Source organism: Vidua macroura, chromosome 31 (genome assembly GCF_024509145.1).
Source record: "Vidua macroura isolate BioBank_ID:100142 chromosome 31, ASM2450914v1, whole genome shotgun sequence".
Taxonomy (NCBI): Eukaryota; Metazoa; Chordata; class Aves; order Passeriformes; family Viduidae; genus Vidua; species Vidua macroura.
In genome coordinates, this window is record NC_071601.1 from 1,910,869 (window position 1) to 1,935,107 (window position 24,239).

The 24,239-nt window shown below is 46.7% G+C and overlaps 1 protein-coding gene and 1 long non-coding RNA gene across 5 annotated transcripts in view; one reads left to right on the forward strand and one right to left on the reverse strand.

The window, feature by feature from the left end:
• EXTL3 (exostosin like glycosyltransferase 3) overlaps positions 1-20,324 on the reverse strand; it is a 131,161-nt gene extending 110,837 nt beyond the window's left edge. Inside the window, exon 1 of the mRNA XM_054001630.1 lies at positions 20,230-20,324. The gene's annotated coding sequence lies outside the window, so the exon portion shown is untranslated. The remainder of the gene's footprint in view (positions 1-20,229) is intronic.
• Positions 1-22,852, forward strand: LOC128820821 (uncharacterized). 4 transcript variants are annotated; one of them, XR_008440974.1, is made up of 8 exons: positions 1-170; positions 2,645-2,941; positions 3,860-3,992; positions 9,683-9,834; positions 16,063-16,275; positions 21,398-21,433; positions 21,803-21,944; positions 22,452-22,852. It is a non-coding gene; the product is annotated as an uncharacterized LOC128820821 (long non-coding RNA). The 4 variants fall into 4 exon arrangements; XR_008440976.1 differs by having other exon boundaries at positions 16,063-16,103; XR_008440975.1 differs by having other exon boundaries at positions 2,648-2,941.
• The last annotated feature ends 1,387 nt before the right edge of the window (positions 22,853-24,239 follow it).

The following is a 24,239-nucleotide window of genomic DNA, read 5'->3' on the forward strand; positions in this document are numbered from 1 at the left end:
TCCCCTCACGGAGGAGCCGCCATGTTGGCAGTGTCCGATGCTGCCTCGAAAGAGCAGCCGCAGTCCGGCCCTGTGGGCAAGCAGCCCTATGCGTCCCCCTAAAACCCTGTCAAAGTGTTCCCCTGGAGCTCAGACGGTCCACGTAGTGCTGTGTATCCCCCAAGAACCTCGTGAGTATGCCCCCATGGAGCTCTGTCATGCCTCAGCCCTATAGTGATGTGGACTCAATGGTTGCCACTGACCCGCTGAGAGACGTCCAGGTGCCTCCCGGCAAAAGAGGTTAGGAAAATAACTGTATTGTGGGAAACTGATCAGCAGATACTAAAACACCACTATGGTTTGGAGTTTGTTACAAAATAGCATCCAGATCCACGATGGAGGGTTGGCGTGAACAGCATCAGCAGTTAAATGTTGTGAAGTCAGAGGAGCCATGTAGAAATAAACGAGTACCAAACATAGCATGCAACAGATGGTAACTGAAGCAAAAAGGGGGGGGGGAAAAGTGATGAAGAAATAAAGGAGGGGGGAAAGGCAAGTAGCAGTGCCAGCATCTTCTCACAACCAAACCACGTTGCACAGGTCCAGTCCTCTGTTTATCCATTCTAATTTTATATATTAGGAGCTCCATGAAAGGCATTTGTATCTATGGCAATCAAATCCCACATCAAAACACACAATATGACAACTTTGGGGGAATTAGAGAGTTTTTCACAGGAAGAAATGGGGGTTTATCTCCAGGAGTAAAGAGAGTGGCGTGTTTCTGGCCGAAAAGTTCCAGGATCTCAGCTTTAATAAAACATGAGCACTTCAAAGCAGCAAAAAACCACTTTTCCATCACTCTGCACTTTTTAACAGTCATTTACACATGTGTAAAGAATGCAAGGAAAAACTAACTTTTATTCTGAGATGAAAAACCTGTGAGGGGTGAGGCGGGGGCACACGTCTGCCCTTTGATAAACAATACAAAATCCAATCTCACCGCAGGGGACGTGCTGTACAGAAGGGCAGGAATAGGTACTGCAGGTTCAAAGGCTCAGAGAAACAATACTTTTTATACTTTATCAGGACAAAAATTTAAAAAAGACTATGACTGTGGCACAGTATAAAGGCTAAATTAACATTCAAATCACTGAACACACCCACGTTGTCCTACCACACACATCTGTTCCCACTGTGCCACGGCTCGGGGTTTTATATTCCACCCTGATCTACTTGGAGCTCTGCAGGAAGAAACAGGGGGACAATCATTCCCTTCAGGTCCTCACCGAGGAGGAAACGCCAGTGGAGAATCACTTCAGGGACAACTCAGGAGAACAATGCTTCTCCCAGCTCCCAAAAGAAAAGAAGCTGTCAGGATCAGTAGCCGGTCTGGCATGTCTCCCTTTCTGGAAGCACTATCAAGGCTATTATAGATTATACTGACAGAGACACCTTTAGATTTAATCCCCTTCTCTCTGCGTTTCCCCTTCTTACAGGAATTGGTTTTAAAGAGGAGTTTTTAGCTTCCCTTCTACCAAGTGAAAAATCCACTGCTCCGCTGTCGTCTGCTTATCCCAAAAGAAAAAATTACTGTATTCAAATACCCTCATTTCCCACCTTTTCTGCCATCTGGGCTTTTATTTCTCATATACATGTAAAATTTCCACATCAGAAATGGATCCTAAAGGGCAGGGTCTATAACCTATGATTAATAATTATTTAAACAAGAAAATAAGTTGCCGATAAAGTTGCTCGACACTTTCCTGGCAAGGAAAAGCTTTTCACTCCTATCAGCTTCGAAACCTGTTTTCCCAAAGGAACAGACTCAATTCACACTGCCAATGCTGTTAGAGACTTGGAAACTTCATGGTGACCTTGAGTTGAAGCTGACAGGGTGGAGGACTAAAAACACTAATCCTACTGTAGGGAAATGTGCAAATGTAAAGCAAGGCCACCTAAAAAGCAGCCACAGTTTAGATCTTGGCCTTCTGTTCAAACCTTTAGGAAGAAATTCTTCCCTGTGAGGGTGGTGAGGCCCTGGAATAGAATTCCCAGAGAAGCTGTGGCTGCCCCATCCCTGGAAGTGTCCAAGGCCAGCATGGAGATGGGGCTTGGAGCAACCTGGGATGGTGGAAGGTGTCCCTGCCCATGGCAGGGGGTGGCACTGGAGGAGCTTTAAGGTCCCTTCCAACCCAAACCAGTGTGGGATTCTGCTCCCAGAACGACACAATGACACCCCTGTATCATTTCAGGGTGGGAACCTCCCTTATATTTATTACCTTTCAAGTTACTCTACACTTGGCAGCTGCAGCTGAACACAGTGAATGCCATCACACCTTTGTATCCTCTCCATGTAAATGGTCCCCTCTTCCCCTCTTTTCCTTACCCCCACCACATTCCCTCTTCCTCATCCCACTTCCCCCTAAGCATGGATTGCATCCCGGTGTCTCCAAACTGCTCTAAATTACATTGAGTCATTGCAAGCAGGTATTAAGGAGTTTCAGAGCCAGCTAATGCACATTTCCATGGCACACTTCCATGGCCTGAAATAAACCTCAGAAAAACATGGAACAACGATGGCAGGGAGGACCCTGAGCTTCCATCTTTTCCCTGCTGCAATCTTTTTGGTACATCTTTTTTAATCTCGTTCTCCTCCTTTCCACAGCAGACGGTACCAAGGTCGGACCATCTGCGGATTTTACAAGTTCCATGGAATGTTTTCAGACCGCACTCTTAACCTCAGACACTCCTATCGGATTTCATAGGATTCAGCCACTATCTAGCCCCAGGGTGCTGTAGGTGCTAAATAGATTATCTACATCTCTCAGCCACTATGGAACAACTACACAGCAAAGCTCAGTTTTTAATCCTGCTGAGACTCCGACTGCTTTTGGCCATCAGGTATCCCACGGCTTCAGGAGAGGAAATGTTAATCTGGAATGCTGGCCAAACTCCAGTTTAGGTAATTATATTCTGACAATTTACATTTTCCCTGCAGTTTTTTTAATGGATATGGATATTTTTTTTTCTTCCCTTACTTTATGACATAAAAGCAATGGCCTGGTCGTGCTCCTGCTGTTGGAGCAGCTGCCAGGCTTTGCAGCTTAAGTAGCTGCATTTCAGTGGTAGGTAAAAGCATCTCAGTACAGTTAAATAAAGCCCTTTGAAGGACCCCATGGGCACGAGGAGTATTGTAACAATGCACCCCACTGCTGGCCATAAAGCATGGCAAGGGCTGGAACATGAAATGAAACACCCAGGAGCAGTATCTCCTGGCAGGAGCAGGAAAGGAAAAGTCAGCACAGGAATGGACACACAGACCCTTCCCTCCCAAATCCTAATTCTGCTTTGGACCTGATGCAGCCCCAGCTGGGATCCAAAGAGCAAACACAATGAACTGTCAGCATCCTGCACAGAGGAACCAGTTCCTGATAGCAAAAGAAAATAAGCTTATAAAAGTAGTGGAAGCTTTTGGCAAGATGCTGGAGGACACTGCCTGGTGCTTAAATGGGATGAGGAAAATAAATGCCTGTTCCCTTAATGAGGGCACAGTTACTGGTTTTATTTCATCTGGCTTTGTAAAAGAAGAATCACTGGGCAAGAAATGGAGTAGAAGCTTTTGTTTGGGGTGGAATATTACGGATCACACTCTGAGTATGTCGAATTGTACTACCACATGCTTGATGAAGGAAAAACATTCTAGATAAATTAATTTAATTACTGTATTATCACAGTCATTTAGTGGTATGGGTTGGAAGGGACCTTAAAAATCTTGTTCTGACCCCATTACCACAATGCTTAGTTTATAAAACGTTTCATAACCACTCTCAGATCTTTTCTTCACAAGAAGTTTTCTAAAAGGGTCATTTTCCTATTTCAGCAACAATTCTTTAAGTTCTGAGAGATGAAGACAGTGGTGACAAATAAACCATGAGATTCTGGATGTATACAAACACATGTGGCTTTCCCTCCTTCCCAGATCACTGTCACCCAAAGGCTGTTACCAGTACTAGGTGAGTATTTTTCACAAGTAGTTTGTTGATCAAAATATGTTTTTCCCCGTCCCCAAAATGACCAAACATTAATTTCAGTGTGATGGGTCACTCCTGGCTTTGGGGGAGCTGGATGTGGTGGGAGAGGGTAAAGGTAGAGCAGGTTTCCCTCCCCTTGCTCTGTAACAGCTCACAGTAATTCTACACCAATCCAGCGTCAAAAGAAATTATCTAAAACATATCTAAATAGAACTTATCTGCAGAAATAATTTTTTAAATCCCATTAAGTAGCTTCCATACTGCTGGAAATTCCATGGACTCTTAAGAAAGACAGAATCCAAAGCAGGAAGCAGCAGCCCAGCCTGGTGACAGCCAAGCAAAACTCCAACTGGATGTTGGCAATGGCTGAGCAACGGCACAAAATACCAGCGCTGCCTCTGTCCTCAAGGCTCCTTCCCCTTCCAAACCCTGCTGCACTAGGGAATCAGCTGCATTTCTGGAAAATTCCCTTGAATTCCTGGAGTATTACAGCTAACCATGCTTCCCCTTCATCTCAGCGCAGATGCTTTGAAGTTTTCCAGAGATACCCAAGGAAGAAGACACATCCAAATACCTAGACTAGCCCCAGACTCCACCCTGGAACAGATGGCGGGGTTCTAAATGCAGACACATCTGGTAACCACTGGTATGAAAAAGCTGGCAGGCATCAGCTCATTCTGCTCTACTAAATATTCCATCATTTGAACTATATTTAAACAGAAGTTAAAAAGAAACAAACGTTTTGCTTGTCTATAACATAATCCCCAACACCTACATATTGTAACTGTGGCATAGCTCGGGCATTACACTCTTGTCTACCAAAAGAACTTTCTTTTTTTAATTAAGCACTCAGCACTGTCTAAATTTAAATTAAAAGTGACTACAAACCAAGCAGTTGGGTAAAGTACAAAAGCATCATTTTCAGCGTGTGCTTTGTTGCACCAGACTCGAGGCTGTGGTGCTCCAGCACTTCAGCTCACCCTTGAGTCCACACAATTTGAGGGGCCTTGACAAGCTGCCAGATTGCTGAGAGTCCTTGAAACAACTGGGAGAGCACAGACTCTGCTCACACAGACCTGTGTGTTTAAGCCAGCTGTTCCGTTTCTCCCCAGGTCCAGCTCCCAAAATGTAAACCAGGGATAATTCTTCCTTGTCAGAAAAACAATCTGTTAGAAATTATCATTATCTTGTAGTAAAGGCAGCTGGGAAACATATCTGCTGGTGGCTGGGGAAAACACCCACCCTCAAAGCCCCCCACCAAAGTCAGACCTTCAGCCTGCACACTACCCATGGTCACCCCAAATCCACTCCCAAAACTCCATTTAAATAATCTTTTGGGACATTGTTCCACGGCTCTTTCTGTGAGCTGAGTGAATCATCTGTGTTTGCTAAAAATCCAAAGCGATAGCAGGCATAAAATGATCGTTCTGGATTACAGTCACTTTGGGAAAAGGCTGTAAAAGGCTGTCTGCTGGGATTGTGCTAGAGGTCCACTGGAGACCCCACCGTCGGGTTTGGATGTGTGCAGAGAGCTTTTAAAAATGGCTAGAGAGAAAAAGAAATACTCCAAGGAACTGGCTGATAAGGGAGTCTTAAATTCCAGATATAGAAGGAAGAACAAATACCAACAGTGGGGCCCTGTAAGTCCGGGATGTAAGAGCCAACAGACCTCAGAACAAAACAGGCACTGAGCAAACGAGAGGTGATTCTGCAGGAGACTTTTGGCAAATAGTGAGGATGCTGTAATAAAAGCCACTTGTGATCACTCAATTCAAGCCTGTTTTCCACAAATTGACTCAGTTTAAGCAAAATAAAAGCAGGTCTGCAAGGTTTACAGTTTCAAAAAGTTGAGGTAATTAAGCGAACTAGTTTGAGAGGCTGAATGGCTGAAAGGCTCCGATGAGAAGACCTTGAAACCAAAAAAGAAAAACCATCTGCCATTTACATCCTGAATAGAGAAAGTGAATAAGAAGCACACATGGGAAGGGAGGAGAACACGATGGAGATTGGAGATAGTCAGGGTCAAGCCCCCAGGCTGAATAGGGATGCTGCTACTGAGTGAAGAGAGCATAAGGGTGAAGGGAGGATGAGCCCTGACATCCCACAGCTACGTATGAAAGTGCATCTGAAGTTCTCCTGTAACCACAGACATCCCATATTTCCAGTGTCCTTCTGGAATCACGGGGACCTCCAGGAAGACTATCCCTCAGGACAGAGTATGGGGAAAATTCAGCTCTCAATGGCAGGCAACGCTGGAGAACTGAGGCTGAATCAGAACATAAAAAGCGTGGAAATCCTGAGCACAAAGTGCCCATGAACTCTGAGTTACACCATGCTAAAATAGCCTGGCACCTGTCTTTGATAAAATAACCTTAGCCTTTTGACAAAGAGGCATTTGGTCTTATTTATTGGGATTTTAGTAAAGCAACCAGAAATCTGGGGACTATTTGTAAATGGGGAAAACGGGGATCGATAACGAGAACGCTGGGATCGATAATAAACACTCGTGTGCCTTAAGTGCTGCAGGATTTTAAAAAGCACCCTACAATGATAAATAACAATAAATAATTGTCAGCGTTTTGAGCACAATCTATTTCAAAGCCTAACTTTAGTATACAAAAGGCTTTAAATTTTAAAAAATAGATATCTAAGTAGCACGGGGCTGCCGCCAAAGCCGACCACTAAAATAAGGAAGCAGGTGGCAGCTGCTGCTTTTTCCCAGCTCAGAAGGTACTTCCTCCTTTCCACAGTTCACCCAATTCAGTTATTAGTGCTTTTGAAACAGCAAAATCCACTCCAAGCTGAATCAGAATGAAAATATTTTTTTAAATGTAAACCTTCCATGTTTTTTTTTTTTATACCTGCAGGATTCTTAAGTGTATTTGCAAAAGCGCAGGACCGTAAATCCAGAGTCTGATCCCTTAATACTGAAGCCAACCACATTGCATAATCCCATTAATACATTTATCAGGCTCCATCTTCACAGCAATCAGGATTTTAGCCCTTTACACAATTCCCATTGGAAAGCTCTTCAAGCATCTCCCTTGGTTTGAAGCTATTCTGCTCTTTTCCAGCCTAAACTTTTTCAGAGCCTTTTGTTCTTGTGCCAGAATTGTCATTTAACTTAAAGAACTCTTCTCCCTCTCTGGTATTTACACCAATGTATTTATAGAGAAGGAATCTAATTTTTCTCTGCCTTTTTTTTTGTCATCACCTCACCATCCAGGTTCCTTTAATCATTTTGGGAGCCGGATTCTCTGTTCTCCAGCAGATGCCCTCCACCACACCTTTTCCAGCTGGAATCAATCTTTCTCCTATGGACAAGGAATGCAGAATGCATTTTAAGCTATGCCTCACTAAAACCTGTTGCAGTGGCATTCACATTTCTTTGTCACCAGTGGGAATAATTCAGCTGACAAATGTGATCCCAGACATATCTTTATCATCAGGACATCAGAATTATCCTATGGTTGATAAATACATCCCTATTCCCACACAGAACCCCCAGCTTTCTGTCAGAGTTTGCATTACAAGAACTCACATTTGCTTACAGACAAATGGTCCCTAAGTCAGTAATTCTTCTCCTGGGATCTCCTGTTTTTCCTCTTTTGATGACACCTCCAAATCCCATTAATTTCTGCTCTATCATTAGTCAATACTTTGATTAGCACCAGGCTTGAGACCAGTCCATGTGGAACACTATTGCTAACTTGCCTGTCAATCCTTCTTCAACCTTCCTGCCTTTTCTGCCTTTAATACAGGATTTGTTGATGCAAAACAGGAGCAAAATACTTCAATTCTGATTGATTTAAACTCTCTTGCTTTGCATTTTTTGTTTTTTTTTTTCTTTAATGAAAGGCTGATTTTTGCTGGTGGAGAACAACAAACATAAATCAGGCCTTTGCCTGAACTGCAAAGCTGTCCTATTTTTACAGTTAGGCATCTGTAAAAATTAATAAACTATGCAAGTCAACACATTTGATGTTAAAAATGGTAAATGAAGTTTCTTAATGACTAGTCTGACTTTTTCATTGTACTTTGGGTTTATGTCACAAATTTAAAAAACAATGAAAAAGACATGTTGAACTGGTAGTTAAATAAAATTAAGCTAAATGTGCTGAATACATAGTTTAAATTAAAACAAACTGGTTTATTGTACAAAGAAATTCTGCAACCTATAAATAGAACAAACTTCTACCTATTCAGCATGTCTTCAGGTTTCCAGAACTTGAAACAAAATTAATTTCTATTCTCATGCAAAGGAAGAGCTGATGCGCAAGTAAAATGAAAAGTGGCAAAAACCACTTGGCTAAACATTTTCTTTAACCTACCTGTCAAGGAGAGGACACACAACCCAAACACAGCCACTGTCCTCCTCCCTTCCCTTTTTTCCCTCCCCATAAATCCATGCCCACACAGGAACTGCAGAAACATTGGCTGACACCACCACAGCAGTCTGAAATCCCACTAGCCGTAGGCAAGGAAGCTTTTCCTGGTGCAAGTGCAGCCAAACAGAGCTCAGGGAGAGGGGCAAAGAGGAGAATAAACATGGGAATCACTCCTCCAGCTGCTGTGGGGAGGGTTTGACCCCGCTCTGCACATGCACTGCTACAGATCAGGAGCTGTCCCAGCAAGCATTACCTCAGTATCAGCCTTACAAAGTTTCTTCAGCTTCCTCATCAGAGAGGAAAGCAGAGAAAGTGATGACATTGTCCAAATCTTCATTCACCAGTCCTGCAGCACTCTCCAACACGTGGCAATGCTTTTGTTTAATCAATACCACTTTTGGCTCCCAAGAGTGCAAGAGCAAACAACCATTTGCCCTTCCAATTACAGCAAAAACCACTACGTATGTCAAGATTTAAATTCAATCAAATTTAAAGATGAAGAAAAATCCTCCCTTTCTCCCACTAGCAGTGACAGAACAATGCTATGCTCTGCCTTTTTTTTTTTTTTTTTTGAGTAATTAAAAATAGACTGAACTCTAGGAGTGTTATTGCACTTGAAGCAGTAGAATAAAGTGCATCATAAAAAGATGCCACTGGGATCGGTTGAAGCCAAGAAAATTGAAAACATTTTGAAGGAACGAAGCCAAAAACACAGAACCAGATTTAAACTTGGCGTGTGCTGTGGCAGAATGCCAGGGGAAGCAGAACCTGCTGGGGGAGTGTGGAGAGGGAAGGCTCCCTGCTTCAGCCCATGGATCAGGCGTGATGGGCCAGGTAATGGGGGGACACAGCTGGCACAGCTGGGGGAGATCAGTGAAATAAAGCCCACTGCAGCCTGCTGGGCTGTGAAACATTCTCATCATATTAAACCATGGCATTAATAAACATTGAGCTGTAATCCACCACTTGCCATCTTCAAAGAGCTCTAAACCCAATGACTAATTCTCACAACCACCTCCTTAGGTGCAGGAACTGTTTATAAAGATGAGAACAAAGGCAAAACGGTGGAGTCATTTGCCACAGCTCCTAAAAAGCGATTTTTTAATCCAGAGGAGCACAAGGCTCCCAGTGACACAGCCCCCTCAGTAGATGGAATTTGCCTCGTGTTTCCTCGACAGCAGGACACATCTACAACCTAAAACACTTGTCCCCAAACCTGAAACTTCACATATAAAGTTACTTCTCTAATGTGTGGGAGACTGATTTTATATCTTCTCTGTGCAGGCGGGGAGCAGGAGAACAGCAGAAGTAAAATGGGTGAAGTGATGCTACAATGGAGATCAACAGGAGGTTTTGGCCACCAAACTTGCATTTCAGCTGATATGGTTTAATCAAGAAAGAAAATCACCTAGCTAAGCCTCCTCACTAAAAGGCTGGTAAATCACAATTCTTAGATTTTCTTCTTCATCTCAGTTTTTCCTCTAGCAAATAAAATTACCTTAAAATTTACAAGAAGGCTTTGAAACAGATTCAGGTTTATGGCAAACTCTTGGAGAAAAGACGCACAGAGCATCTCTGTTACCAATGCTCAGCTCAGCAGAGGTCTCCAGAGGAGACCAGAGCTAAAAAATATCTTAACAAAATGCCAGCAACAAGAATAAGTTACTAAAGGGAAAACAAACCCAACACACTTGTGTTTCTAAGCACCTCAACAACGTTATCAATAAGCCCAGATACAGCCTTTCTACAAAAGCTGCAGTGACAATCGATTCAAATGGATGGCACTTCTGTAATGCCCCTATTTGACTCTCTGAGCTGAAGCAGATAAAAATTCAAAGATTGGACTTCCTTGGTATTTTTATGTTAATCTGCACAGCTTTAGGGAAATTGTTGCGACTCGACTCCAATTCACTCCGTGCAGTCAGAGCCATTCAAGTACCTACCAGCAATTTTCATACCCCTCGAAGTCTATCTCATAAACTGTCATCAACCCAATGCATTATCTTGCCTGAAAAAATCTGTCAGGAGCACCAGGCAGGCTCCCCCTCGGTTCAGATAAGCAGAGCAGACCTGACTCATCCTCTCTTTTTTTTTTTTTCCCTTTCATCTTGATTTGTATTGTCGCCTTTACAATTTATTTTCCTGTATAGCACAAGATAAGACTACATATATGTATAATGAGTGTGCAAGGAACAACGAGAGAAAGAAAGTGGTTTTAATCTTCACGTATCCTCCTTTCTAACAGTTCCTTTTGCTTCATCTTTTTGGAGATATTTTAGCATTAAATTCAAATTAATTCTCCCTTTCTCTTGCTTTTGTTGAAAGAAAACAACAGGACATGTGAGAAACCCAGGTAGGAGGAAATGCTTTCCTGATCTGAAGCGCTTGGACTTGCTCAAGCCTTTTGCTGTGTTTCTGCAGAAAGCAGACGAGCAGCTACACCTCACTCCGGGCTACTTTTGCCCAAACTGCCACTGCATTTAAACTGAAAACCAGTTTTATTGCAAACAGAGATGGGCATCCACAGGCCCGAGGTGTGCCAGGGCAGCAAAAGGCCCCCGCTCTGGCTCCCGTTGGCTGGAAGATCTCCTTCCTTCCCTCCTGGGGACTGTCTGGTATCCACTCACGCAGCTGGAGCTCCACCCCACCCCGAGGCTCTGTGAGTACCTGGGCTATCCCTCATGCCTGTTTTTCATGAACTTACACAACCTTCATTACCCTTCAGCCCAGTGTCTCATTGTCAGGCTTGCCTGAAACAGGCTGGCAGGTTCAGAAGTTGTTGGGGTGGCACAAACATATGGGGTCATTGGGTCCAGAGACTGGGGCTCATTTTGTGAGAAAACAACATGGATGTTGGTTGTTGTGTCACGATCTGAGCAGAGATCCCAAGCAGTGAAAGAACCTGGAGATTTAGGTGTAACCACGCAGAAAAAATCAGTATTTGGTTAAACTTGGGAACAGCCAAATGTCTAAAATACCACACTGATAAAGAAACCTCCAGCCCAGCTTTTTGGCATCAGCCAGCAGCAGAATGACTCTGCCAAGGTCCCAGGGCAGCTGATGCCAACCAGGACCCTCACAGCAGTCAGAGGTTGCACCACACTCCCAAATGCTTCACCAGCGAGCTTGGGGTGGCACCACAGACACAGGAAGAACAGAGCTGCGATGGAGCTAAAGGTCCATCCCTTTTCTCCAGGCTGCACAAAGTTTCACTTCAGTCATTTTCTTCCATAAGTCCACCCAAGATTCTCCAGGGTTTCTTCAGATTATGGTTGTCAGGCCCAGCTCAGTGACAACCCAGGTAGAGCAAAAGCTCTAACTCATCAATCCTTTTAATTCTTTAAGCCTCTCTGCACCACCATTGTGATTGTTTTCCTTGTAACAAGGCCTTCAAGGCAACATGAAACACCAAAGAGCAAGGAGCAAAAAAAGTCCTCAGGTGGTCAAAGATTCATTACAACAGACAGAATCATTCCCTTTATCCTCTCTCCAGCCCCCACTTAATTGAGTAGCCTGATAAATTGATGAATTACAGTGAAATGATCTTGCTGTGATGCCTCTTGCTGATGAATGAAGAATATCCTGCCAGTCTCCTGGTTTCAGGTGATAGATTTGAGCCCAGGCTGCAACACAATTCCTTGTGACTGACAAACTCGGCTATTTGCACTCTTAATCTTGATAATATTTGATTGAATAAATCCAAGGTCATCATTTCCCAGGTGGATAAATTGCTCAAAATATCACCAGCCCTCCAATTACTTCAAACTGCATTAACAAAAAGAGGTGAAGAATATTCACATAAGAGCTGCTGAGATTTTAGCCTCGTGGCTGGGAAATATCTACAACCCAAAACAAAGCTTTGCTGGAGCATGAACGAGCAACTGTGGAGTTCTATTTGTCATCTCATGGCCAACAGCCCTTTTCCTGCAGCCCTCAAACCTCAGGGACACAGACCCCTGGGGAGTAACATTGCTCATGTTCAGTCACAGCCCAGCAGATTCTTTCTTTTTTGTGTGAAGTTTGATAGGAAGCAGCTTGGCTGAACTGGAGTGATTTCAAGACGTGGGAAGCTGGGAAAGGATAACTATTAATTGGCATCATTTTCTTTCAGCACATGCAAACACTTTCTAATAGAGGGAAACATTAAAACTCCTATACTTGAGCTTTAGTGAACAGTTTGGGGATGCAACCTGATTTTTCCTTCCCATCTTCTTCTTCTTCAAGAGGCAAAAATGGGACCAAAAACTGCTGCACCTTGGCTGCACAGAACTTTCACACAGACCTCTGCACAGCATCAGCTGGATCGAAAGATGGTGTGTCATTTGTGAAATATTCCACTCCTTTATTGTGCAAGCTCCTAATTATTAATGTCTAGGCTCCGTATTTCTGCAGTGAGATTTATGATGTAGCTCAACGTGGTGGATTTGAACTCATTTTCCCTCAAATCCACAGATGGGAAACCACAGAAGTGCTTTTTATCCCCTCAACTTCTGTAGTCTCTGGTGCAGAAAAACCCCAAGGAACAAACAAGCCCCTCATAAGAGGAATCTGAGGTGAAAATTGTCCTTCTCTGCCTCCACCACCACCACAGTGGCATAAATGTCTTTTAAACAGCTCCCCATGTCCCTTGGGGACAATACAGACAGATTTTAGCAAAATTTCACGGTTGTGTCTGTTTTTAGAAGACATAAACTGCACTACTGCAGGCCTCCTTCCATCCCACTGAGGCTTTTCAGATCAGGTGCAGAACGGGGACTGCAGCAGGAACAGGACACAGCTGCTGCCCTGGGATCGGGAGAAAAGAGGCAACTGATGCAAAAGCCAGTGGCCACATGTAACTCTTGTGGAGGGAGCCAGAAGCTGTCCCCGTGGAACAATAGCAGGAAACACTGTCACTGAGCTGGCCTGTCACAGAGCTGGGCATGGAAAATTCCTGCTAGAGAGAAGCAGAGAACTTCTGGGCATAAAGGGTTTCACTTCTTCTTGTGATTCCCGCAGCAAACTGAAAGATTTTGAGCCTTGAAACTAAGGTGGTTTTGGAGGTAAAAAGCATGGTTGGAGAGTCAAATGAAGTTAATCCATTTTTTCTCCAAGGATACCATACACTGGGAAAGCACGTAGAGTGAGCAACGAGCACCTGGACTGGTGGCACACTCTGCTCTTACTGGTCTAACAGGGCTTAACACAAACTCATGCTCCAGAAAATACTCATATTTATATATTCATATACATATCTATGTACATACAGACATGCTGGTCCCATGTAATACAAACAGATAATAAACCCACAACATCCTTTGGCTTCCAGAATGTGGGATTTAAAAAAAAAAAAAAAATTTAAAAAATAGCAGTCTGCATGTGCTACAGCAGAAGTTGCATTAAAATAAGCATTGCTGGTCCCAGTGAGTTATAGGTGCTTGCAAGAGGCAGGATAATGGGATTTCACCGTGCTTGGTTCCCTCAGAGGTAACTGCACTCTTATCAGGAGATGCAGGATATGAGGCTCTGACACTGCTCTGATTCATGCTCTGGAATAAAGCAGACATTTGATGGCATCTGCATTGCTGACTCAATTGCGTATCTTCAGTGCTGATCTTGTTGGTGCTGGGAAAAGGGATTGGGAGGGAAAAGTGCTCCTGTTGCCTGCATGCCACGGCTTTGCTGTTTGCCTTAGGGCCTCACTGGTAAAAATAGGTAAATAAAGAAAATAAATGTGTTCCTGCCTCTGTCCCACATCCACCAAGGCAAGGCTTTCAGCTGGTTTTCTCCACCCAAACTTGGCAAAGCAACTTCAAGGAAAAAAGGGATTTCTAACTGCCCTGTTTTTGGAATATATTTGAAATTAAAAGAAAGCAAACCTTGCCCTGTCTTCTCCCTGCACTTCAGTCCCAGCCAGACTCAGAAAAAGGTGGAAGACAAATATTTTCTTGTTGAGGCTCATTCTACCTCCAAGTGGTTGTTTCCAAAGTCTGGATTTATTTATTTTTTAAAGTTTCAGCTCTGGCACATCTACTTTTCTTCCTTCTGGGGAATAAACAAGAAGAGCAGCAGCCCAGCAGGTGATGAAACAGATTATTCTCCAACTCTGCAAGTAGAAAGCTGAGACAAAGGAGGTGACAAGGAAGATAAATGAACACCTTAGAGGATGCTAATCACACATGGGAGTGGTGATTTCCAGCAATTTCTGCCTCGTCTGGTGCTCTGGCACCAGAACCTTGGTGAACATCCACAGCCCCACCTGCCAGACCCAGCACTGGATTGCTGCTCCTGTTCTCTTCTTGCCCTGCCTTCACCACCAGAGCTGTGATGGATGTGGCTCCTCAGCCTCTTCTTCTCGCAGAGAGGGGCTGTGGCACCTTCTGTGCTTAAAAGTGGGTGATTTAGCAAGAAAGAAAATCTACATTTTATAGAATCATACAAATGTGTAGTGGCTTGTGTTGGAAGGGAACTTAAAAGTTCATCCTGTTCCAACCCCCTGCCATGGACAGAGACACCTTTCACTAGACCAGGTTGCTCTAAGTCCCTACAATGTGGTCTTATGTGGAGGTTCATCCTCATGGCATGACCCAGGATGGGTTATCCGTGTTGGACAAGGATAATATGGGAGAGGACCCTCTATGCCTCATGTCCCTCTTGACATTTTACTCATCAAGGGTGCAAACAGGACCTCAGGGGGGTCAGGCTGAGGTCCTCTGCTGTCCTGGTGGAGACACTATGCAAGAGTCAGAGCCTTTCCCTTCCAGCTCCTCCCAGCCTGGCTCACGGAAGCCCGCGCTCTTGGCATACACAACATCCACGCTGGCTCTGGAGACCTTTGGAATGATCCAGCAGGAGACATTCCCCACAGGCTGCTGGGGCAGCCAAGACCAGGCCTATCTCAACTCCCACCCTCCCACGTGGCCTGTGGCAATGGCCCCACCAAACCCAAAATCTGAAAGTGCCAGAGGATTCACAGCAAACAAGAACAGGCCTGGGGTTGACAGCCTCGATGCCCAGCGCCAGGGCTAAGCCTCCTCTCCAGGGAAGTCGTGTCTCATCAAGCTTTGGCTGAGCACTGGCCCAGGCTGGGGCTTGCCCAGCTTCCCAGGGCAGCCTGGCTGGTGACTAATTACCCATGACTAATAATCACCTCTTCCCTCCATCATGGCACTTCTGCTGGCACCCACTCATTTGGCACAAATCCCTTTGGGTTCCCTTCCCTCGGCGACCCCACCGCTCCACCAAATGTGGTCAGAACTGGTCCAGAGTCATCAGGGATGGACAAGGAGCCTCTCATCAAACCTCCAGGTTTTTGGGAGCTGCCTCCAACTACAACCACCACGAGCTGTGCCAAGCAGCCAACCTGTGCATTCCCGTTTTGAGGTCCACTGAATTTGCCCCATCCCAGTTCATCTCCACTGTTTAATTAATCACAAACAGAAATTCAGGGGAGGGCGGCTGCACTAGGACAACACACAGTCATTAAATAAAATATAAACACCTCATCCATACTTAACATCAGGTTTGATCTACACTGTTTTCCTTTCCTTTTTCAAGGTGATTTGCAATTTCTTTGGTTGCATTTTGGGAAGGGGAGGGCTGACTTACTGCGTAATCTCATTTTTGATCTATTATTAAATGCCTGCTTTCTTTTTTCTTTTTTTTTTTTTTTACCCTTTCTCTAGGAAGCCAGAAGCCCCAGCAGGAATTACAGCCAGAAAGAGAGGTGAACTGTGAAATGAAAGCTGTGAGAGAAAGAATTGCTTGTGCTTTTGTTTGAAATTTTCAGAGTTTTTTGATTTTTGGTTGGAAGAAATCTCAAGATTGGCAAACCAAGAGCCAGGACTCAATGAAAGTCTGGGACAGGACCACAGCAGATGAGAGCAGTGGCACTCAAGGTAGTCAGGAACATCAGACTTTTTACCATTTTGATACCATCTGAAGGTGGATCTGTTCCTAAGGTCACCCTGGTGATGCATCAGGGCTGATGAGTGATTTCATCACCCTTTTCACCTCCTTCCCAGCCCCTCTGCATCACTGGCAGTGATTCCTCCTTCTGCTGTATTTCAGAAATAAGGAGTTTCTCCTCCTTTGGCACTAGGACATGCTCCCACCTCCCAGCCAGATGAGTCAAAAGCGAGCCTGGCTCTGCTGCCAGCTCCCATTGAGATCTGGATGCTCCCTTTGCCACGCTGGCCACCTGGCTGGCCAGCAAATGGTCCCCTTGTGGAGCCACGTGGCCAAACCGGGTCCCCCAGCTCCCCAGTGAAGCCTCTGCTCTGATATCTGGAGTGGACACAGGCTCATACAGAGATCATCCACTGGCAGCCCCAGAAAAGGGCAGATCATTAACATTTCCTATTAATTGAATTAATTAATTTAACAATTTCCTGTTAATTTCCTATCATAATAATTGCCTTATTAACTAGTAGGAACAAAGCCATTATTTAACAACCAGGAATGTGACTCAGTGACAGTCTCAGCCACCAAAGCTATTTTTTGGGGGAAGAATAGTTTTTTAAGTGCCTTTGTTTTTAAAGAGTGGCCCACGCAAGCAGCTGAGGGTTTTGCAGCTGAACTGGGCAAGTTCAGACTCATTCTGAAGGAAAAAGCATCCCTGGGCCACATTCCATAGAAAGCTCTCTGCTTTTTCCAAGGGAATACAGGAAGGGCAGGGACGTGACACGCAGCCCAGAGAGCAGCTCCATCTCCTTCTGCAACTGGACATCCCAGTCCCTCCTCCCTGGAAAATCCAGGGGATGGTTGGGGAGGAAACCCAAAAAATGGCACATCTGGAAAGAGCCATCCCTGGCTGGGAGCAGTCAGCAGATATGAACATCCATCTGAGAGCCACCAGTGCCCACTACTCCTCAAGCATTTGAAGGACCACCAGGACCTCTCCTGGTCCTCCTACAAGAACCATAAAACTTCATTTTGACCATCCAGGAAGCTGCTTCCAGGACCCACCAGAGACCAACTATAGATACAATAAAAACAGATGCCAACGTGGGACTGGAAACCCTTTCCTCATTCCCAAGGGAGACAGAGAAACAGAAAAAAATGAAGGAAGCATTTGTGAGCTTTCAATTCTAACTCACCCAACAGTCACAAAATCCTTTTTGGGATCCCCAGCGACCAAATCACAGCTGCCACAAAAACTGACGTCAGTGATATGGGAGCAGATGTTCCCTCACCTTCATATTTTTGCTGGTTACGACTGATTCAAGTTTCTGGGCACAAAACCAGTTGGAAGGAGCCTGTTCCCAGAGATGTATCCTTGCTAAAAACACCAGAGCTGGATGCCACTGCGACATGAGGGATGTATGTGCCACCTCCTTTCTCCACCTCCAGCCTGAATGCCATCCTGCCTTTCCATTAAAGTCAGCCAAAAGGAGCCAAACTAAAGCAACTGTCTGCATTTGGCTTTATCTGCTACAAAATGTCAAACTCTTCAACAGGAATTGCAACATTTCCATCCTCCCTCACTCCAAAGCAGGAAGACTGGTACAAAGAAGCCAAAAATGTATCAGAAAAAAGAAGGCATCACCTATGCCAGCCACAAATGGACTGAAGATGGAGATCCCCCTTGGGCAACAAAGGGTCCTGCAGGGGAAAAGCTCACCTGAGTTTCTCCACATTCCCTTGTGTCACCCCTGAATTTGCTTCCCATGCAACCATTTACATGAAAACGTGAGTGCACGTGTGGCACACTGTGGAAATATTATGACTAATGGATGGAACCAGTGCAATGTGTCAAAATCTTCCCTCTCTCCCCATGTAACAGCATTTCACACACACATGAGACATTGGCACCTACGTTTAATTTGTTTTCTTGTGAGAGGATGGAAGGCATTTAATGAATTTCAGTGATTTTATGTCTCACCAGTAGATTCTGCACTGGCATGGCAGCAGAGAAGCCACAGGTTCCCCCAGGCCATTGCTATGGGATCAACAGGCTCACATCCTTCCTTATTTATTCTGGAAGAGCACATCAGGGCACAACACATAATTTGATTTTTTTTTTTTTTTTTTTTTTTTTTCCTGCTAATACCCCATTTTTCCCATCTCTGATCTTTGATGGCACTGGACTGCATCTCCTGCAAACACACAGTGCTCATCCTGCATTGCTGGGACTGCACAGGCTCTTCCAGCAGGGAGAAAGCTCTTGCCCAAGGTTTCTCTGGGACCATTTATAGTCTCATAACAATGATGTGTACCAGCACGTCCGCCCCTGAAATCCCCTCAGCTCCTGCTTTGGACAGGCACATTCCCAGGATCACTGGGACACCGATGAGCTCCAGCACCCAGACCTGGTGTGCAGCAGGGGGAGCGGCAGAAAAACACCTTAGCACGTTCTGCTTTTATCAGGGATAAAATTACCCATTTTCCCTCCTTTGCAGCATCCTTTCCCTCCCGAGCTGAGCGGCGCTGGCCGCGGAGCCGGCACATCCCCGGGCGAAGCAGAGCGCAGGGCTCCGGCTGACGCACAGCCCTGCCAGGTCAGCCATGCTCACACTTTCCACGTCTGCAGCATCTCAGCCCGGAGCACAAACCCTGCAAAGCCCCTTCCTGCAGCAACCCAGGCGAGAAACACACAGAGAAAAGCCCGAGGGAGGCAGAGGACAGAGCAGCCTCCGCGGGGAGCGAGGTTTGCTCGAAGGAGCAGAAGTTTCTTTGCTCGGCCACTGAGACACATTTGAAGGTGAAGGTTGGACGGGGCTGTGGGGAGCCCAGACTGCCCAGAGAGAGCGGAACACAAAGAAACCCAGCCCCGGCATGATGAAATACAAGTTTATTTGCTTTAGCTCGGGTCCAACTTCCCTCGCTGGCTCAGGAAAAATTTCTTTAATGCCGCTTTGTCTGGGGGCTTTCGTGCAAACGAGGTTTTTAACCAACTCAAAACACAACTCCAGAGAGATGGCTAGTCCTGAGCACCCCGAGATCCAAGGAACCGGGACCAGAGCATCCTGACTTCTCCAAGTCCTTTTGCTCTGCCCCCACTCTCCTGGTTCACATCCCAGACACGGAGTTAACGCGGCCGTAGCTGAACGATGAGAGGCATCACGACACCGGCGCTGCCGAGATGCCTCTTTAAGGGCAGCCAAAACAATTCCTCTGCTCCCGGGGATCGCTCGCCTCCTCTCTGACCATTCCCGGCTCCCCTCCCTGCAGGGATTTCTCCTTGCTCCACAGAAGCCCTTCCAAAGCCTCCAATTTTCCCCCTGGCCCAAATTGCCAAACTCGAACGCAACTTTCAGCGGGGGCAGAGCAGCCCCCGCCCGCTGTTTCATCGCAGCCGTCACATTAAACCTAATTTATGTTGCACCATCCCGGCGCAGCGGGAGAGGAGCCGCTGCCACCCCAGGGCCACTGGCACGAGTTTCGCCCAACTTTGGAGACCTGGATAAAAGCCCACTGCCCCCTTCAAGAAGGCAGCTGCCGGCTCAGCCAGGGTTCATCCCACTGGAAAAACCCCCAGTCCCCAAACACCCCCAGCCCCAGGGACATGCTCAGGCCCCGGGACATTTCCATCCCGGGATAGGGAGGGGAAAGGAGGAGGATGGGCCCCCTCCAAGAGGGACCCATCCCGGGAGGGGCTGGTGCTGCTACCCGGCTGAGTCCGGGGCGCCCCTCCTGTGAGGCGGGGAGTGATTATAAAGTAGAATAAAATAAAGAAATAAAATATTAAAATAAATGGAAAAAATTAAAATAAAAGCTAACCCAATAAACAAAAAAAAAAAAAAAAATTAAAAAGCCAACAGCAAATAAATCCAATAAAATAACATACCATGAAACGAAATGAAATTAAATAACACCCTGCCGTCCGAAGCGTCCCGGGGAGCAGCGCTTACCTGGCGGAGGGGCCGCGCTGCCCCGCGGAGCTCCGCGCTGTCCCTGCGGCCGCAGCCCGGCGTGCGGAGCCCGCGGAGCCCCCGGCCCCACTCGCTGCATTCTGGGAAGCGGCGCCCAAAAATAGGGGCGCGGTGCCCTCTGGTGGCACCTCCCGCGCGTGGGGTCCCCTCGGGTGGGAAGGGGCGGTGGGGGACCCGCAAGGTGGTTTGGGGTTCTAATAGGATGAGTGTATAAATGTATATCGCTATATGGCTATGTATGTATACGTGGTGTTATATACATGCATATATACATATATATATATAAATATATATTCATATATATAAAAATGTATATACCATATATATTCATATATGTATGTATATGTCTGTAATTTTATGGCTATCTGGTATGCATATATTTTATATTATTTATATATATGCATATATTTATTTATTTATTTATGTTTGTGCCTGTGTAAAAACTTAGAATCCCAGAATGCTTTTGTTTAGAAGGGGCCTTAAATATCACATTATTCTACCCCCCTGCCATGGGCAGGGACACCTTCCACCATCCCAGGGTGATCCAAGCCCTGTGCAGCCTGGCCTTGGACACTGCCAGGGATCCAGGGGCAGCCACAGCTTCTCTGGGAATTCTATTCCAGGGCCTCCCCACCCTCACAGGAAGGAATTCCTTCCCAATATCCCATCTATCCCTGCCCTCTGGCAGTGGGCAGCCATTCCCTGTGTCCTGTCCCTCCATCTCTTGTCCCAAATCCCTCTCCAGCTCTCCTGGAGCCCCTTTAGGCCCTGGAAGAGGCTCTAGGATCTCTCCAAAGCCTTCTCTTCTCTATGTCCATTCCCAGGCAGAACCCAAAGCACCTCTGGAAAATAAATGGGAAGTACTGGTTTGGAGAGGAAGGGGCAGATGTTGGGGCACATCAGCTCTTGGGGTGAAACTCGTGGCTGGAGGTGTGAGGTTCAGAGCATTCCCCTTGTGAGAACTTGTTAGACACACATAGAGAGTGGTCTGTAGTTATAGAAATGTACGGATTGATGGACTGGAAATGTGTGGACTGATGGACTGGATGTACCTTTGGGTGTTGCAGGAGGATGTGGGGCCAGAGTGGGTTTGGGGACTCTGGGTCACAGCCCCACTCCTGACTTTCTGCCCTGCTTTTCCCCACAGGCATTTCCTCTCCTCTGTGCCCAGGTGCTTGGAAAGGTAATAATGCATCTCAGGTGGGTAACTAATTCATCTCAGGTGGATAATTAATGCAGCTCTGTGGCAGAATCACCTAAATATTAACGAGATTTTGTGGCTTGACCTCCCTGGGTCAGCACTGCAGGAGCTTTGCTCTGCTGAGCCCAGCACTGGGATCCTGCTCAGAGGCCAACCAATAACCCAGCCAAACCCTCAGGAAAAGTGATCCCAGTGGGATAATGATCCTACACCCAGCCACAGTGGGATCACCCCAAAAATGGGATAGCAGCCCAAATACCAAAGTGAGACCTCACAAGCCTTGGTCCACATTCCCAGTTTGCATCAAGGTCCACTAATGTAATTCCCGGGATTTTTTTTTTTTTCTGACAGGAGAAGCAACTGCAGGTCATGGACAAGACCTGGAAAAGAGCCACCTGTGACAAGAGAGGGAAATTGCTGAAGGACTCTGAGGAACAGAGGCACAGAGGCACAGCAGCAATTGCCAAGGCAATTTCTGAGGCACAGCAATCAGGTGTGTGCACACCTGGAACTTGTCTCTCTCCTTTTCCATGGCAAGAGAAGCCTCACAGGAAGGACTTGGCTTTCTGATGCCACCTCGTGTCTGCTGCAGATGTGAAGTGACATTTCAGACCCTGCCAGTAGCTTGTTGAGATTCAAAAAGCTTCTTTTTCAACCCAATTCCCCATTCTGCAGCCTCTATTCCTGTGATGTCTTTCTACAGGCTCCTGTTTCTTCCCAGGGGCAGGGATGTGACTCTGGGGACATCAGGGTCCCTGTCCTAATCAGCATTTGGCCAAATTCTGGGGAGGGCTGCAAGTATTCCTCAAATCCCAGGAAATCCTGAGTTTTCCTGGTGTGTTTGTCAAGTCTCATGTCCAGAGCAGCAATGACTGTTCTGAACAGCTTAAATAAAGCAAAACATTGTGAATATCCCTGGGGAGTGACCAAGGATGGGGATAGGGGCTCCTTTTTGAGAAATTTTGCCTCTAACTGGTTTTCCTGGCACCATTTCCTCCAGCTCCAGGTGGCAGCTTGGGCACAGATAATCCGGTGGAGCACAGTGACAGAATTCGTGGAGATTACAAAAGCTGGAAACATTTCTATGGAACATCCAGGTCTGGTCAGACAGACAGGGAAGATCAAAGCCAGCAAGGAGCGTCTCCTGTCCATCACCTGCAGCTCCTGGGGTACCTGGAGGGGGAAAATTTCATCTTTCCCACTCGATTTTAATCAGCTCATCAGCAATGGGCACTGACAGCACACCAGCTAAGAGGTTTATGTCTGTTATTCCCTAAAGATTAGCCTTTGGAATCCAAGAGAGGGAAGTGGCTGCTCACTGGAGATTCCCTGCAAAACTGTTTCCCCAAAATGCCCTACTGCTCCTCCATTATTTATTTGCACAACCCAGGGACTTCCTGCCTTCCTTCCTGCCTCCCTATGTCAAATAAATCCCTCCTCCAGCCTGAGGATCCCATATGGACCCTATAGGGTGGGGGGATGCCTTCCCAACAGTCTTAGTGGGGCCATACAGGGTGTGTGGATTTGTACTTGTACCCTTAGGTGTGTGAACACTTAGGGAGGAACTAAAATAGCAAAACCTGACCCTAAAATGCCTCAAAAGCTTCTTCTCCCCATATGATACCTGAAACAGTCTGGGATATGTGGCCATGGGGGGAGCTGGGATGTGATGGGGGATTGAAATCTGTGCTGGGAAATCCTGGGGAGCTGAAACCAGGGACAGGGCTCTGCTCCCTCCTCCTGGGCGCTCGTTTCACAGGAGCCGAGCTGCACCTGGAAGCTCCCTCGGGTCCCCGGGGTGTCAGGTGACACCCACTGGGCTCTTTCTGGTCTCTGGGGTGGTGAGGAGACACCAACCACCCATGCACAAAATAATTGCTTCCCCCTGCCCTCCTAGAGGCCACAAGTTGTGACAATTAAATTATCCCAGATACCCACGGGGGGTTTCTCCCGGGTGGTGCTGGTCCGTCTCGGGGTCAGAGAAAAGGACACGGGACTCCTCCTGCAGGGTCACTGATGGGACACGGCCGTGACCGTCCCCCACATCTCCCTCCAGGGCAGGACATGGAGCAGAGGAGGGGACTCTGCGGCCCAGGCACGGCAGGGCACCAGAAAAGTTGGGAAAAGCGTAAACCAGCACGAAACTCCCGTTTGCAGCTCCAGGAAGCACCGAGTTTGATGTGTTTTCTGCACATTCCATGATTCTCCAGCTCTCACGATGTCCCTACAAACCACAGACATTTCTGGCCTCTGCAGGATCCCAGCTGCAGTGGGATCGAGTGACTCGCATGGGAATGCCACCCTTTTCCTGCCGTATCCATGGATGTATCCCCACTCCTGGATGTTGGTCCCCAGTGCCACCACCCCCACCTTCCTGCCTGCCATCCCTCGTGTCACCCGTGCCGCCGGTGTCACCGGGAGCCCAGGGCTCGCTCGGTGCACAGGGTGGCACTATTGCCTTAAAAATCCCGGCTGGCCTCTGGGGACGCCGCTTCTCTGGGCTGGTTCGCCGCAGCCGTCCTGGCCCCAAGGAGAGAGCCCCTGTGGGCCCCCCAAACGCAGCGGCGAGGCCGGGCAGTGTCCCGGCCTCCTGCTCAGACAGGCGGGGATGAGCCCGCACGTTTCCCTGGGGATTTTCCTCTTCCAGGGCAGCGCAGGGGTTTCTGCCCCGCGGTTTGGGTGGAAAAGCTGCGGCGGATCCCGCCAAACTGCCCCAAGGCAGATGTGCGGCACTGCCGGCACCCAGGACCCTGAACTAGATCAACGTCGTGGTTTCTCCCACAACATC